Here is a 16,454-nt window from a genome sequence, read left to right on the forward strand (position 1 = left end):
GCTATCCGAAGGGCTATCACAAGAGAGGGTCTGTAGGTATTAAATATTCATTATAGTAAACAATTATATTTATACACACACGCGCGCACGCACACACACACACACACACACACATAAATATATATATAGAGAGAGAGAGAGAAAGAGAGAGAGAGAGAGAGAGGAACAAACCAAGGTATATTTCTTTCAACGTTGATGGACACATAAGTTGGTTTGATTCTATTTTTTATTTCTCATCTCTCGTCAGAATACTGTTGTCCTGATTCTCATAATAATTATATAATTATATATGGTAAATTACGAAACTATAAATGGCAATTAAGCTACACACAATGTTGTTATCCTGTGAGGATTCATCAGGCTAAAAGACATAGACTTTATGTCACCAGGTATTTATACACACACACACCCATATATATATATATATATATATATATATATATATATATATATATATATATATATATATAAATAAATAATATATATATATATATGTATATATATAAGTGGATGTGTGTGTAATCAGATTCATTCTTATTGATTAGCCAGGTTAACTAAAATTTGCATAGAGATCTCTAACTGATTTATACTTCAGGTTATACCCTTTGTTTACAATAGATAATTTCAATCTTAAAGTTCTTTTTTAGGGCTATGACAAGATAACATTCTTTTCATCATTTTGACTCTCGGGTATATATTGGTTAATATTTTATATCTTTTTATATAGAATGATGTGGTTCGCGATTGATTAACTGTGTCTTACGGTGTCGGATATATACTCGAGAGTCAAATTAATGATAAGAATATTCTCTTATCATAGCCCTACTAATAATACAAAACTGGTGAGTATTTCGGCATGCATTCTGTGTAATAAAATAGGTAGGATAAACTTAAATGTGTATATTAATAAAAAAGCTTTTGTTAATACATTGTAGTCCGCATTGCACTAGAGAAAACTTATCGTTAAAGTTAGCGATGCCCACGCACATACGTGAATTTACGCTCTATTAGCAGTGTTGACGTTTGTCCGACTGTTTCTTTTCTTTGTTCAGCGATATAATTGAAACTAATATCAATAACAGATAAGCACACTTTAACCTGCGATTCATGTATTTATAAAATCATCAGTTATCAAGGCCCGAGGGGGGGCATACAAGGATAAGTGTTATGAGACAACCTCGCGATGATTGGTGATGGTAAAAGTTGGGTAAAAATGTATTACAAAAAAGAAGGCTCAATAAAAACTTGTTTACGGTGGCCCTGAAAACGATTATGTTATAATCAGTTGGGAAACAGTGGCGCTGTATTGTGTTCCACTTATCAGCAGTTTTGTGAAAAATAGCTTCGCTTATGGAATTTAGTTTTAGGCACAGATGATGAGTAAGGGAATGGCTGGCAGTGGTTGTAGCTAGACGATTGTTCTGTATTCATCTTGTGTTATGGGAGTTTATAATAATATTAGCAGAGAAACTCTACGTTGCCCGGGATAAAATAAGGATCAACGAATGTTCCACCCGCCCATATTTTAATGCAATCGAAATCGGTGAAATCGCCTAATTGTCAACCAAATTCGTTGATTGCTTGCACTAATTGAGGACTGGGCGCGTTGCACCGGAAGTAGGCTTCACACGCATCCCCGTAATGACTTAGTCCACAATGCGTTGTAAAGTTACGTGCACTGTAGCAAGCCAATTGTTTATTATATATATATATATATATATATATATATATATATATATATATATATATATAGAGAGAGAGAGAGAGAGAGAGAGAGAGAGAGAGAGAGAAATGAAAAGGAACAAACCGTATTATTATATTTCTCTATTTTATCGGAATACTATTTCCATATTTCTCATCACACACACACACACACACACACACACACACACACACACACACACACACAAACACACACATATATATATATATATATATATATATATATATATATATATATATATATATATATATATATATAATGGCTTTAATTAAAGTTTAAAATGCTAAAGTTCAATTGTACTCATGACAGAAACCTTCATTTTGGGCGCGACTGTTTATTGTATAGGCTAGGCATTTCCATCTGTGCGGTAATAAAACTTACCAAATACATTGGTGATGTTAGCCTGCTAAGTCGTTAACTTTAGAAAAAATGGATTGTTCTTTTTTTCATCGGAGTTTTTCGATTATCGATTATCGCTACTTATCAAAGACAGTCCGAAACAAAAATTTTCTAAGAACAGTCAGACGCATAATTACATTTGTGTAAAATTTCAGAAAAATTGGTCCAGCTGTTTTGGAGAGCATAGGGAAGGAACTCGCACACACACAGTTCCTTTTATATAATAGTAGAGATAGAGATGTCGGGGTGTCTGTCTGCACAAAACATTCATTAACTGAGCATACTTTAAAAAATATTTATAATTTGAAATTTGAAAGATATAATAATCAAAAATATGAATTAAACGGTAATATTAGCTTCGATTTGATGTATGGATATTCAGCTGTCCTTATTTATTCATGACCAACTAATAGTTTGACACGATGATGTCCTGGGGAGTTCGAAAAGTTTGCTTTTCTTGACGAAGGGTGTTTACGAATCCTCCCCAAAGCAAACAACACTCTGTTATATGATTTCATTGGTTTCCAATTCCTTGACACCTGAGTACGTCGCTTAATCAAATTATAAAATTGAAAATCAGATTTTCGAAAGCATTACCATGAATTTTAAATTAAACCCATATTGAAATCAGACTGTATCATAAGGCAGTTTTCGTATTATTGATTTTTTTTTTTGTAGTTTGGTGGTTGTTTTGCTTCCGTGTACAGGATTCTGTATTAATCAAAATGGCTCGCGAAATTGTTTTCAAAAAATTAACTAGGGATATATTTTTTCAATATACAAGAAAAAAGAAGGGATATTTATTATTTTGGTACTATTATTATAACAACAAACAATAAACAACAAAATGTGATTAAAGCTGAGTTCATTAAATCTGCGCGTTTATCGCGGAAATGCTATTTTTTCTATCTAATTTAAATAATTTAACATTACGGTGGATAGCTACGGAATTCCTGTTTATATTTAAAAAAAAAAATATTGATTGGGCAGCACTGTGTTTATTTTCTAGCATTTCTATATGAGAATACGTGTGTGTGCAGGGACAACTCTCAGCCTATATACTCAACGAATTTTTTTTATCTAGAGGCTTGAAATTTTATATATAAGGTACTTAAGCATGTGGGAAATCGTTTACATGATAGCTTCCTTATGTTAAGAATAAGTAGGTTTGAAAACACTTTTTAAAGATCGTATGAAGCTGGCCAAATGTTCATTTTACTTGACTCAGTGTGTTTAAGTTTTCGTTTCGATCCAAGCTCGATTTTTTTTTTCACTTACAAGAAGTGAACTCTTTAGAAAAAAACATAATACTTGCATGCACATGTCTTAGTTTCCGTTTTTTTTTTTTTTACTTGATTTTTTAAAAGGATCTTTACGTTATTTTTAATAGTGGGGAAGGGCGGATACATCTGCTAGTGTTATCCATTGCCAAGGTCGCTGGAAAAATGGTGGGATACCTCTATCGATTCAGTAGATATCTCACTGCTGATGCAATTCTCTATCTATATAAGAGCCAGGTACGTCCAAGGACAGAGTACTGTTGACACATTTGGACAGGAGTTGCTAGAAAGCACTTATCCTGCCGTGATAGAGTTCAGAATAGACTTCGTAACCTCGTAGGGGGATGTCCTTTTCTCTTCCCTGCAATTATCTTTCTCACAGAAGAGACGTTGCGAGTTTGTCTCTGTTTTGTCGTTATTTTCATGGCAAGTGCTTGGCTGAGCTCCAATCTCTAGTCCTCCCTCGCCAAACTTTCACAAGAAACACCCGTCTAGCAGAAAAACCTATCACTAGTTCCCCTCACTCTTTATCTGTGCCTAAACGTAAACGTAGATTCCATGAACAAAGGTTCTTTCTTAGAACTGCACGCCTATGGAATTGTCTTCCGTTTTCCTGCTTTTCCAGCTTACTACAATGGTTGCCTTCAAGTCTAACGTTGATGAGCCGTTCCATATAATCTAATAAATTTACCGAATGTCCATTACTAACTATTATTATATTGTCCAATTTCTACTGTACACTCTTGTCTTCCTGATGGGGCCAGAGTATGAAGGTGTCATCAACGTATCTTAGCCACATGGTGGGCTTTAAGGGAGCTGAACCTAAGGCCATGTCTTCGAAGTATTCCATGTATATTATTATGCAGGCTCTCCTAGACCATGTGAACTTGATGTGAACTCAATAAGACGATCGATACAGTTCACAATAGAGAAAGAAAAAGATAACCAACTGGCCTTCCTTGATATACTCATATCACGCACAGAGCATGGGTTTAAGACATCCGTATATCGCAAGCCTACCTTCACCGGACAATACCTAAACTTCAACTCCCATCACCCATACAGTATCAAACATGGAATCGCACGCTGCTTACAACATCGAGCAGAGACAATAAGTAGCGACACCATTACATACCACCAAGAAATGGTCAGGTTGAAGAATACCCTCCGTCGTAACAACTACCCCGATAGCGTACTATCCACCAGACGTGTTAATAATATAAGAGAGGAGAATGAAACCCAAAAACCTCCAACGGTCTGCCTACCATACATACGAGGCATCTCCGAAAAGATTCAGAGAATATGTGACCCCTACAACATCAGGACGGTATTCAAAAGCGAGTCAACACTCAGACGACACCTGGTACGAGTGAAGCCCCGCATGGATGAGAACATGACAAAAAACTGCATATGCTCCATCCCATGCAGTTGCAGAAAGGTTTACAAGGGTGAAACATGCCGCCCCCTTAAAGTAAGGGTGGAAGAACACCGAAAAGCGGTAACTAAAGGGGAGACGGAAAAATCGGGTATAGCCAACGATGTCTGGATGGAGAGGGGGGATCATCGCCTCCTATGGGATGAAGTAAAAATAATAAACAGAGAGACCCACTGGAAAGTGAGAAAACTTAAAGAAACAGCTCACATGCTCGGACATAACAACCTACTGAGCAAACCAAGCATAGAGCTGAATGCAATTTGGACACCTCTATAGAGAGAGAAAACCTTGAATAACAACATAGGTTTAACATTACAAAAACCAACTAAGAATTGTCCTAGTGACATATGGCCGAGTGGTCCTAGACGTTGTATCAAAGTTTACAGTTACCCAAAGGTGCTGAGTTCAATCCTGAAAAAAAGTAACATTGAAAAACAGAGAATCAGCAACTATTTCCCAAAGCCTAGCTAGAGTCCGAACACGGTACCCCCGTAATAATAATAAAGGGTTGGGTTCGAGACTCCTAACAAACCGTTCACCTGACAAAGGCCGGAGGGCAAAACGGCCGAAACGTTGTGACAATAACAACCAAGATGAGCAAGTCAGTCCGACAATCTCAATCAATGAAAACAACTCATCTCAAAAATACAGACAATTACTTCTCACTCTATATGATCGAAATCAGTGTTAGAAGTCCTAGTTGTGTGTTTTTAATGTTCTCTTCTGTCCAATTCTTCCACCAATAGTAATGAATTAAATTACAGTTTTATGTTGCCTTGTTTAGCGTTCCAACCAAGACAATTGCGACGTTTTTCACTTTGCTTCTTTGAATATTGTCATGTTAAGTACGGCGTTTGGAATAGACACCCCAAACACCCCATATTAAGTGCAGCTTTCGGAATAGGCACCATCAATCCTCCCATATTCAGAATTCAAAATTGGTGAAAACACAAGTATATGATAAATAAGTGTTTACGTATGCAATGAAATCTACGTGAAAATTCTAGCGTATGTAATCAGTGTTACAAATCTAATCGCCAAGCGGAATAGGAAATGAAAAACAAAAACAAAGGAAAACTTATTGTTTAGGGCAGGTTTCTATTTTATGGAGTGTATATTCTATTTTATGGAGTATATAGTACATGTTTACATTCCCAAATCATTTGGGACCTGCAAGGAAATACTGAGAAGATGTTAAGTATATTAAGATTTTTTTACGTGTGCAAGTTTGGTCCAGTAATTAAAGTTATCAGTATTAAATTGTCTGTTTATGAGTGGTTAATATCTTTGTATTTCTTTTTTAGCGCCAATGTCTCATATGGAGAGCGACACCATTTTTGTAAATATTTAGAAGTGTTCGTTTATTTAGAAATTTGTTTTATTATATTTCTGGAATATGAGCATGTCAGGTCTCAGCCAATCAGAAAGAGCGGAACATGGTTAAGTAGCCGTTATTATTTAGGATTCGGAAATCGGAAAGAATATTTTATGTCTATGTATGTAATAATCAGTTACGGAGAGTGGAATCACGCTATAGTTGAAAAAATGTAGAAGAGGACCCTGTGACAACTGTGAGCACTAAATATTAAGAGAGAAAAATAGGAACATCATCTGTAAATGTGGCGATTGTGATGGTGTTGCTGATCAGATTTGATGTAGCATTTTATTATCATGAGTGAATGTGGCATAAATGGTGGTCGTAAGTAGCTATCAGGGTACATATATTGAATTTGTAAGTGGCATCTGTTGTTGCAAACCTACGATATTTTGGTCCAGAGGCGAAATTTTGCAATCAGAGTATTATATATGACTATATATGTAAACGAAGCTTCATCAAAGGGAGTTCATTTATATTATCGTCCAGGGTTGGTAGAAGGGGTTTTGAAGCAATTGACCCTTCAAAAATCACATTTGGCCTATTTCAACTTGTAGTATTGGTTGATTTTAGCTATTAATAATTTACCACCTATTTTAGTTTCATTACAGGCTATCTTTGGAAGGAAACAAGCACAATATTATGTTGATTAAGCTAAGTAGTCAACTATAGTTTACAGCGACATAAAGGCTGCCTTTTCATTAGGCTGATACACTGATGTGTAGGAGAGAAGTCCAGTCTATCCTCAGCATTACTCCACCTGCACTTCTCCTTGCATAATGCTTAGTGTTTAGTAAGTGGTCTCCAATTGTCATATTTGAAGCCTATGGTATGATTTGACCGATAAGTTAAGCCTGTTAGGGAACACGCTTATCATTATGCAAAATAGGTGGGTTAATTGAAACGTGACAAAATTGACAGATGAAGAACTATCGACAGACGGACATCACCACATATTATAAGGCCTGGACGCATTTCAAAAGATTCAAGCAGATTCATTTTACCATGAAAAACTGTTTTGCTGTTTGGCTCTTTTTGCTCGTAATATCAATAGAGTTAATTTTTTTTAATGTTAAATTTAAAAAGAAAAGTTGATTTGAAAATCATCACCTAAGGAATCGTATTCTCTCTTTGATCCCTTTTCTTGAATCGGTGACGCAACGTCTCATCCGCTTGGGGATGCTGTGTTCAAGCTAAGGGAAGGGGCAGATAAGGAATCTGTGACTTGTTTATTTGTGAACCATTTCCCTTGCTTTTGTAGCGTTGAGACAAATAGCATTATTTATCGTATTTTCATAAACAAGCAATTATTTGTAGCTTTCTTCCACGAGATGAAGGCGGGTGAATTAGAAGTCCGTATTTACTATTTTTAAACAAAAAATTATTATTTTCTTCGGTATAAATCAAGCATCACTTCTAGGATAATTAAATAGTTTGTTGACGACTGCGTATTGTTTGTTTTTTGGGGTTTTTTACGAAAGTCGCACCAAACAAGGCATGGAATTACATGCTGTAAAAAAAACTAAAACGGACAAAATATGATTAATGCAAAGTTTAAAAATGCCTATACGCCGCTATTTTAAAAAGATCAAGGCTGTACCTTGGGGTGAAAAACATGCAGCAGGAAAAAAAATCCACAAGTTTCTAGTTCTTGGAAAGAAGTTACTTGAAGAGGGAGCTGATATTTCGACAGTGTGTTAATGAGTGACGTACATATTGTCAATTCTCTTTTTTTACGGTTGCGAATGTAAGACAGTAACAAAGGCAGTTGAAATTCGTTTGGATTATATATGTTTTTTTAGGAGAATTTTACGAGTATCATGGATAGGAAGGAGGACAAACGAAGAAGCTATGCGCAAGATACAGCCGATCACTCTACATAAATGGACAGTTAAAAATATTCGGCCAGTTAATGAGGGCGGCTTGGAACAAAATCTTGATGCTCGTAAAAATCGACGGAAAGTATAGCAAAAAAAACAGCAAAAAAAATTTTCTGACAGTCTTAACAGTGTCACCGGGAACACTCGATACACCTCATCAGAGAGGCCGAATGTAGAGGGGACTTGAGAGCAATAGTCATCGGCGTCTTAAATAACATACCTGATACATTAAAAAGAGGAAGAAGTACTAATAAAAACTACTAGTCTAATCAATAAAAATAGAGGGTAAAAAACAGAACAGTTAATAGAACTTCTGAAGAAGAAATGTTATGATAATATTTATAAAAGCAAGAACAGATTGAGATTAATGACATCATGTGTATGTGTTTGAGAGAGAGGATAGTGCAAAAAAAATTGGTGGGGCAAACCAAGTTACAGTTACGCTTCTGAACACCAGCAAAAATCATTAGACGGGACAGAGATGCACAAGCGGCAATATGCCAACATTACTCCACGAATATTCAAACAGTAGGTTTAATGAGATAGGGAATAACGTCCGGTGTGAGAAAATGATTTTGCAACTGAGAGATGAGATTTTACAAGAAGGGAAAATAGCAACAAATCTACTGCATGTATTTATTTGTATCCGAAAAAAATATTTGAATTTGCAAATGTAGGAGTATGTTACCATTCGCGGCGTAACCTGTTTTAGAAATTTTCGAAGATATTTTAATTTTGAGAATATTGTTTAATTTTAAAATTTAAAGCAGATATGATATATGTTGATTTTCCGATTCGTGCCAGCATCCTTTTCACAATCTCATAGATTTTACCATAAGTAAAATAGTTTACCAATTTTCATAAGTATTTTTCATTGGTGTGCAATATATATTTGTTTGTTTAGCACGAAAATCAGACTATTAAACTTTGGATGAGGACGTGGGAAATTAATTTAAATAAATAAAAAGAAACATTCCAAGAAACCTGCGGATTACGAATATATTATCGATTTTGCTAGTGGTTCAATAGTTGAAAACCGGTCCTTGGATACATAACCATTTAATAGTACGTTTGCCCATCGTTTCCCGGCATAAGATGGCAGATAGAACCATATTCAACTGTATATAAAGGCCTAAGGGACAACGTCATTTTCTTTCTTTGAGCGTTCTGCAAAATTTGCCCTGCTAAGAAATGTAATAACTACAGCCTATGACACAATATCACGAGAATGCTTCCCATATGACTACAACATAGTTGTTTTCCAGTTGTATATCAGTAAATACTTGTCTAATGTTTATTATACATAAATTAAATCTCTGACGTTGCTCCAATCCTTTTTAAACTCTTCACCGAATGCTTTCCCGAATCTTGTTTTCATGATTTCTGGAAAATTGCTTATGTGATATCAGTTCTCAAAAAATTCTGGCCAACAGACTGGCTTACTCAATTATCGCCTTATTCTCCTCTCCTCCTCCTCCTCCTCCTCCTCCTCCTCTTCTCCCAAATCGTTGACTTCTAATCAATCAAACATTCATCACCTGCCTCGTAGATAATAAACTTTCTTCCACCGACAATATGCTCGTTCTACCGAAGAGTTTCTAACTGTAATCTCTGAAGTTATATACTAGATTGGTTGGTTACCAGTGGCTAAAGTAGCAGTCCAAGATATATCTAAAACTTTTGATAGGGTCTGTCCCCAAAACGTCCTCGTGAAAATTAGATCATATAGTATTACTGTACGAATACGAAATGCAATCAAATCTTTCTAAGACAAGAGAAAAATCCAGGTTTCCTCGATAGTCTTACATCCAAACAATACGTCATCAATGCTGATTTACCCCAAGTGTCGATCCTTTGCAACGTTTTATTTCTGGTATATATATGCATGTATATATATATATATATATATATATATATATATATATTGTGGCAAAACTAAAAACAACAAACAGGAGTAACTTCATATTTGTAATTTTCGGATATTACAATTGTTTCAACACGCACACACACACATACACACAAAGAGGCGTGTATATATATATATATATATATATATATATATATATATATATATATATGACTTCCCTAATAAAATTATCTCTAACGTGAGTATATTTCCTGATGACACTACGCTCTATAATAGGGGGAAACGAATATACAGGTTGGGCTTTATATTATATATATATATATATATATATATATATATGTATGAATTATTTTGCAAGATTCAGCGCACGTGTCAATGTATACTTATATTTTAACAAACAAAATACATATATATATACCTATATATATATATATATATATATATATATATATATATATATATATATAAAATAAAATAAAAATTACAATTAAATTTACCAAAATGATCCAAGATGGTAAAATTAAAGTATATTATAAATATTAAAGAATTAATATTTAAAAAATTATCTCAGCCAGATGTAAAAGCTCGATAAAACCAAATAGGAAATAGAGCTTTTCTTCACTATATTCCCTCTGCTTCACTTTTTCAGATTTTTTACTTACTTTTTGTTTCATCAAATACTTCTGCATGCAAAATCCCATCCTGCATTTTGCTAATTCCTACCCTCTGATGAGAAGGAAAGTATTTCTTCGAAACTCCGCGGATTAAGTACTATCCATTTATCTAGTGTTTCCTTTTCAGATTAATTATGTTTTTAACTCATTTCAAAGTGTTATTTACCATATTTTATTAACTTTTTGCTCATATATATATATATATATATATATATATATATATATATATATATATATATATATATATATGCATGCATATATACATATATATGTATTGTACATACGTACGACGGACATCTATATGCATATGTGTAAGTATATATATGTGGTTTATTTGTCTGTGTTTGTATATGTGTGCTATTTCTAGTCTCCTATAGAAACAAACGTAAGGGATGTGCATATAATTTTAAGTGAATTTTTATGTAAATTCGTACAAAATGTAGAAGCAGGGAAGTAAACAGTCTCTACGTTGTTTCCATTAATAATAATCTTGATGAGTGAAAGGAGAATTTTTACTTGTTTATTTGCTCTTGAAAGCCTATGAAATATTGAGCGAAACCTTGAGTTACTTAGTCATTCTATTTCCAATATTTAATTCGTACCGTCAGATTAATATTATGTTTTATTATCATATATATGTGTTTTTGTATTAAATATATATATATATATAAATGTATATATATTTATACACACACATACACACACACATATATATGTATATATATATATATATATATATATATATATATATATATATATATATATACACACAAAGGTGAATACATGTCTACGCTGTCTTTGACCCTTTTTAACCAAATCAGAAAATGAATCTCTTATATTACCCACTTTGATATAGGCGTTGTTGTTTTGATATCTTACAATTCAATTAGCTTTAACGGATCTTGTTAATATTTCTGATATTTATTTTGTGTTTAATCTTTATTTTTCCCCATTTTATCATCTTATTCATCCAGCAACGGATTGGTTGTTTATCAGTTTAATCCGGGTTATTTTTAACGCTTCATAAAAAAAAGAATGTAAAAAGTTTGATTTCTTGTTCCTTTTGAAAAAAAAAACAAATTCCTAATTAACATGTTCATGCTTGGTTCCTGACTGAAGCCCGGGCACAACATCACAAGAATCCCAAAACCATAAGATATCTTTTTTGAACTCCAAATTCTAAGCAGGAGATTCTCGTTCAGAGAAAAAAAATTATATATATATATATATATATATATATATATATATATATATATATATATATATATATTATTTCGCAACAACATATTGATATGCGTTAAAGTCAACAACGAACTTTTGAGACAAATTTATCGCAAATTGGGAAAATGCCTAAACTGGAAACTGTACTAAGGATACAAAATGTTCAAAACTGACGAGATGTTAAGGAAAAATTTAGACAAAATATGTTGCTTGGTATGGACCAGAAGATGTTCTACGAAAAACTTAATAAAACGTCAAATTGTTCACCGATCATACCAAATCAAAAGAAAAAAGCATGCAGAAAGTGTAAATGTTTGAAGTGTTAAAAACGGACATGATGAAACGCCTTTTTGAATTATAGATTTGAAGAACAAAATAGAAATGACGTTAAAGAAAACCCACGATATAGTGGAAGCGAACAAAAACAAAGTTCAAAAACAATGTAGGAAAATTTTAACTCGGAAGGCTCCCTAACTAATCTGTCTATAGGGATATCAGATATAAGAATTTACCAACTTGCATAAACGGATTGCAAAACATATTGATATAGATTTGACAGATGCAATTCCTGAACGGTGCACGCATGGATGGCGTTTAATCTGTCAGATTGGATACATGAAATATCACGGCGGTTGATAACTATTGGCCCATCACCTGCCTTCTTTAGATGTGAAAACTATTCATAGGAATTTTGGCAGATGAGATTTACTAATATCTAGAACAGTAAAAACAAAACGTATCTGAGGTATTAGAGGAGCCACAGATCAATTGCTTATTAATACACAAATATTTCGGGATTGTAAGAGAAAACTCGCAAATGTATCCATGTCGTGGATAGGTTACCGCAAAGCATATGATCTTATTACTAGCATGGGTACGCGGCGTTGCCTGGGTTGACATAAAGTTCAGTTTGAAACACACTTACTATACCAATCATTTTCATCATGGGTAACATGGATACCCCCACAACAATTTAAAAAATAACAGAACGGATTGAAAACATGTAATCGTCCCTAAAAAAGTAGCTGATGCCCTCTCCACCAGATACTTCGGAAGAAGGGATCACTGTCCTGAGAAATCTCACAATTTTGTGAACCTAAAAAAATAAAGTTTATAAACATTAATACATGCGCCTATTTTTTTTTATTTTGGTAAATGTTTAGTTTAACGGCGTAAATTATTTGCCAGACAAAAAGTTATAAAAACTATTTATATTTATATAAAGCACATTGTTAGACCCAGAGGCTGAAATAAAACCAGAAAAAAATTGATTTTTATTATGTTTTCATCATTTATATTTATTATACAAGTCCGCGTTATTGATTTTAAAATTTTACTGTCTAAGGATTGGCACATTTACCTTTTTAAGCTCTTAACTGCATTATCAGTTAATAAATAAATCAGATAATAAATAAACGTGAATTTATAAGATCAACAGATTCAACCTTAATCGGCCCTTCGGGACCCGTAGCGCAGTTGCTAGAGACGTTGAACCTCTACGGTTGCAGATGAGCATTGTCTGAAGATAGCGGTTTCAATCCTACCGAAAGCCGGCCAGAGGCTTACTTGACCAAAAACATGGTGAGATGACAACAACTACAGATGGCAGTGATTGCTGAGAACGCAGTTGGGAGATTTCAAGTTCCTATCCGTCGCGGTTAATACCTGACGAAGCCAGAGGAATAGTTATTCGAAACGTCGTGAAACAACAACTAATAAAGATGAGAGTAATAGTCCGCAGTAAATAAATTAATATAAATTATACTTATCTCGATAATGAATTCCAATTAAAAATATATATATATATATATATAGAAATGTTCACGTATAACCGATGGTATCTACGTAATTGCATTTCACAGTAATTAAAAAATTACAAAAAACGATGATCTAGAAAATTAATTATTAATAAAAATAGTTTTCGAAAAAAGTGGAGATCAAGAAACTAAATTATATAAGTAGAAACCTAATAAACTGTATTCACACATGGTCAGTATCACTAGTAAAATACCCTGCACCGTTCATACACTAGAACAAAAAAAGAATTAAGAGACCTCGATCAGAACACAAAGAAATATATAAACATGCATACTACTCGACATCCAAATGATGATGCTGGTCGACTCTACATAAAAAAGAAAGATGAAGAGAAACGACTGTGTGAATGACGCAAACAGAAGAATAATAAAAATAAATGAAGTTTTGAAAAATAAAAATCTGAAAAATTTGGATCGTAACAAAAATGAGGTAAATATTTTCTGAAAACTGAAAATCTTGAATCAATTTAGCAAAATTTAAATGTCTTCGAAAACTTTTTTCATTAATAAATAATTTTTACTAATCTTTTTTTCCTATAGTTTTTGGACAATTTATATTAATGCGCCGTTGAAATTAAATAGATAACATTGATTTTACTCGAAGCTTAATATTTCGATTTTCGAATTTAGCTATGTTAATGGAAAAGACCAATAATAATAATAATAATAATAATAATAATAATATATAATAATATATAATAATATGATAATAATAATAAATAATAATAATAATAATAATATATAATAATATGATAATAATAATAAATAATAATAAATAATAATAATAATAATAATAATAATAATAATAATAATAATAATAATAATAATAATAATAATAATAATAATAAAATAATAATAAAACACAGAACTAACCAAAGGATATGGAAGGTGAATAAAGCCAAGATAACATAAATAATCGCAGGAAAACTAAAAAAACAGAGAGCGAACATGAAAAAGAATAGGAGAAATAAGAGTCAGTGGATAACTGAAAAGTTACTGCGATTAGCAATAATACAAAAGGCGGTGACCTTAAGCAAAATGTCCGAATCCGGAAAATAGCTCACCTAAATTACGGACATAAACCAGTGATTTTAATACTACAAAAGAAATGTAAAAAAAAACGAATACGGTCACCGAGAATCAAGAAAACCAAAACCGCAAAATGGCACTCGCACCAGCCCCTCTAACAAGCGGTTGCGTCTACATCGAATGGGGACACATAAAAATGTGTAAAAAGGTCTAGTAGAACCGAAGAAAAAAGTACCAACCAGACCAACTGGAAACACCTAAAACCCAGTGAATATCAATGACCGTTGCTAGCGAGAAATCAATGGTAAGCGACTGGTGCGATAACATGAAGTCATCTGCATTGTTTATCGAGATTGGTTGAGAAAAAAAAACACCGCGTAGAAATTAAACTGGTGGCGCCTGTTTACAAACGTTCAACGAACGTATGTAGTCCATCTGTTTGCAAAGAACAGGTCTTCAACAGGTCTTCAACAGGTCTTCAACAGTTTATTGTAAGGGCCTCCAAGAATCCGAGATGTTGAACAGACCTAGCCCTGTGCAAAATAGAGAACAACTCTGGTGTGTACTCACTCGCACATTTATTTGAACTGGTCAGGTGATCACCGATCGCGGTAGCAGAAACATGTGATCGTGCAGAGGAGTCTAACCTACCCTGTCGTATATATAAAGGGACATGTTGGGAAATTATTATTTTTCTTCCCTCATAGATATTACTTCATGCCAACATTACTTCATTCCGACATTTACTTCTGAAGACAGTAGACAAAAAGTACTTCAAGTTTTTTCACCGTTCCCCCTTTTCTTTTCTCTTTCTCCCCTTTTAGTCGATCTTCTTCATTTTCAATTTATTTTTCTTACTTTTAGTCGATCCTGTTTCTTTTTACATTATAGTCGATCTTTTTTATAAGGTTAAAAAAATGCCCCACTTCGCTTTTAATATATATATATATATATATATATATATATATATATATATATATATATATATATATATATTAACGTGATGAGATGACAGAAACTATGGATGGCAGTAATTGCTGAGAATGCAGAGATTCGGATTTCCTATCCCGTCGCGGTTACCACCTGACGAAGGCCAGAGGAATAGTCATGAAACAACAACTAAGAAAGATGAGGATGATAGTTCGCAATAAATAAATAAAGCAAAAAGTAGTTAGACAATCAGCTGGATTTACTTCCACTTTTTATAGGTTTTTAAAATCTCCTTTGGAAAAAAACGATACCAATAAAAAACGCTTCATAAAGACATTATATAGGTGAAAGCTTGCTCATAATTTCATTAAAAGAATTATCGGAAAGCAACTCACGTGCCGTGCACCGGATCCGACCTACGAAGGCATTTTGAACGAACCCTGAGCCTGATTACTAATAATCCCATTTTTAATATGAGAGACGAAGTTTAGAATTGAACAAAATCTCTTCCTTTATCGTCCTCTGCTCGACACAACCGTATCTGAATACTATGAATGCATGAATGCGATGAAAAGCCAATCACCATTATTTCTGCGTAGAAAAATCCAAAATAAACATAAGACAAAAATATGAGAGTCAATTTGACCGACCAACCGGCGACAGCAGACATTAGGCGGGAATAGTTTCAAAGTACAATGTTGTCTGAATGTTGTCTGAATCGACAATTTATTTAATTTTCCCCGCACAGAACTCCTATCTCTTACCTCTTCCACCTACCATACGTAAATTGCTATCATCTTTCAATGGGCAATATTTTTATCTTA

The sequence above is a fragment of the Euprymna scolopes genome, chromosome 19, assembly GCF_053919585.1.
Source record: "Euprymna scolopes isolate OS-2025 chromosome 19, ASM5391958v1, whole genome shotgun sequence".
NCBI classification, from domain to species: domain Eukaryota; kingdom Metazoa; phylum Mollusca; class Cephalopoda; order Sepiida; family Sepiolidae; genus Euprymna; species Euprymna scolopes.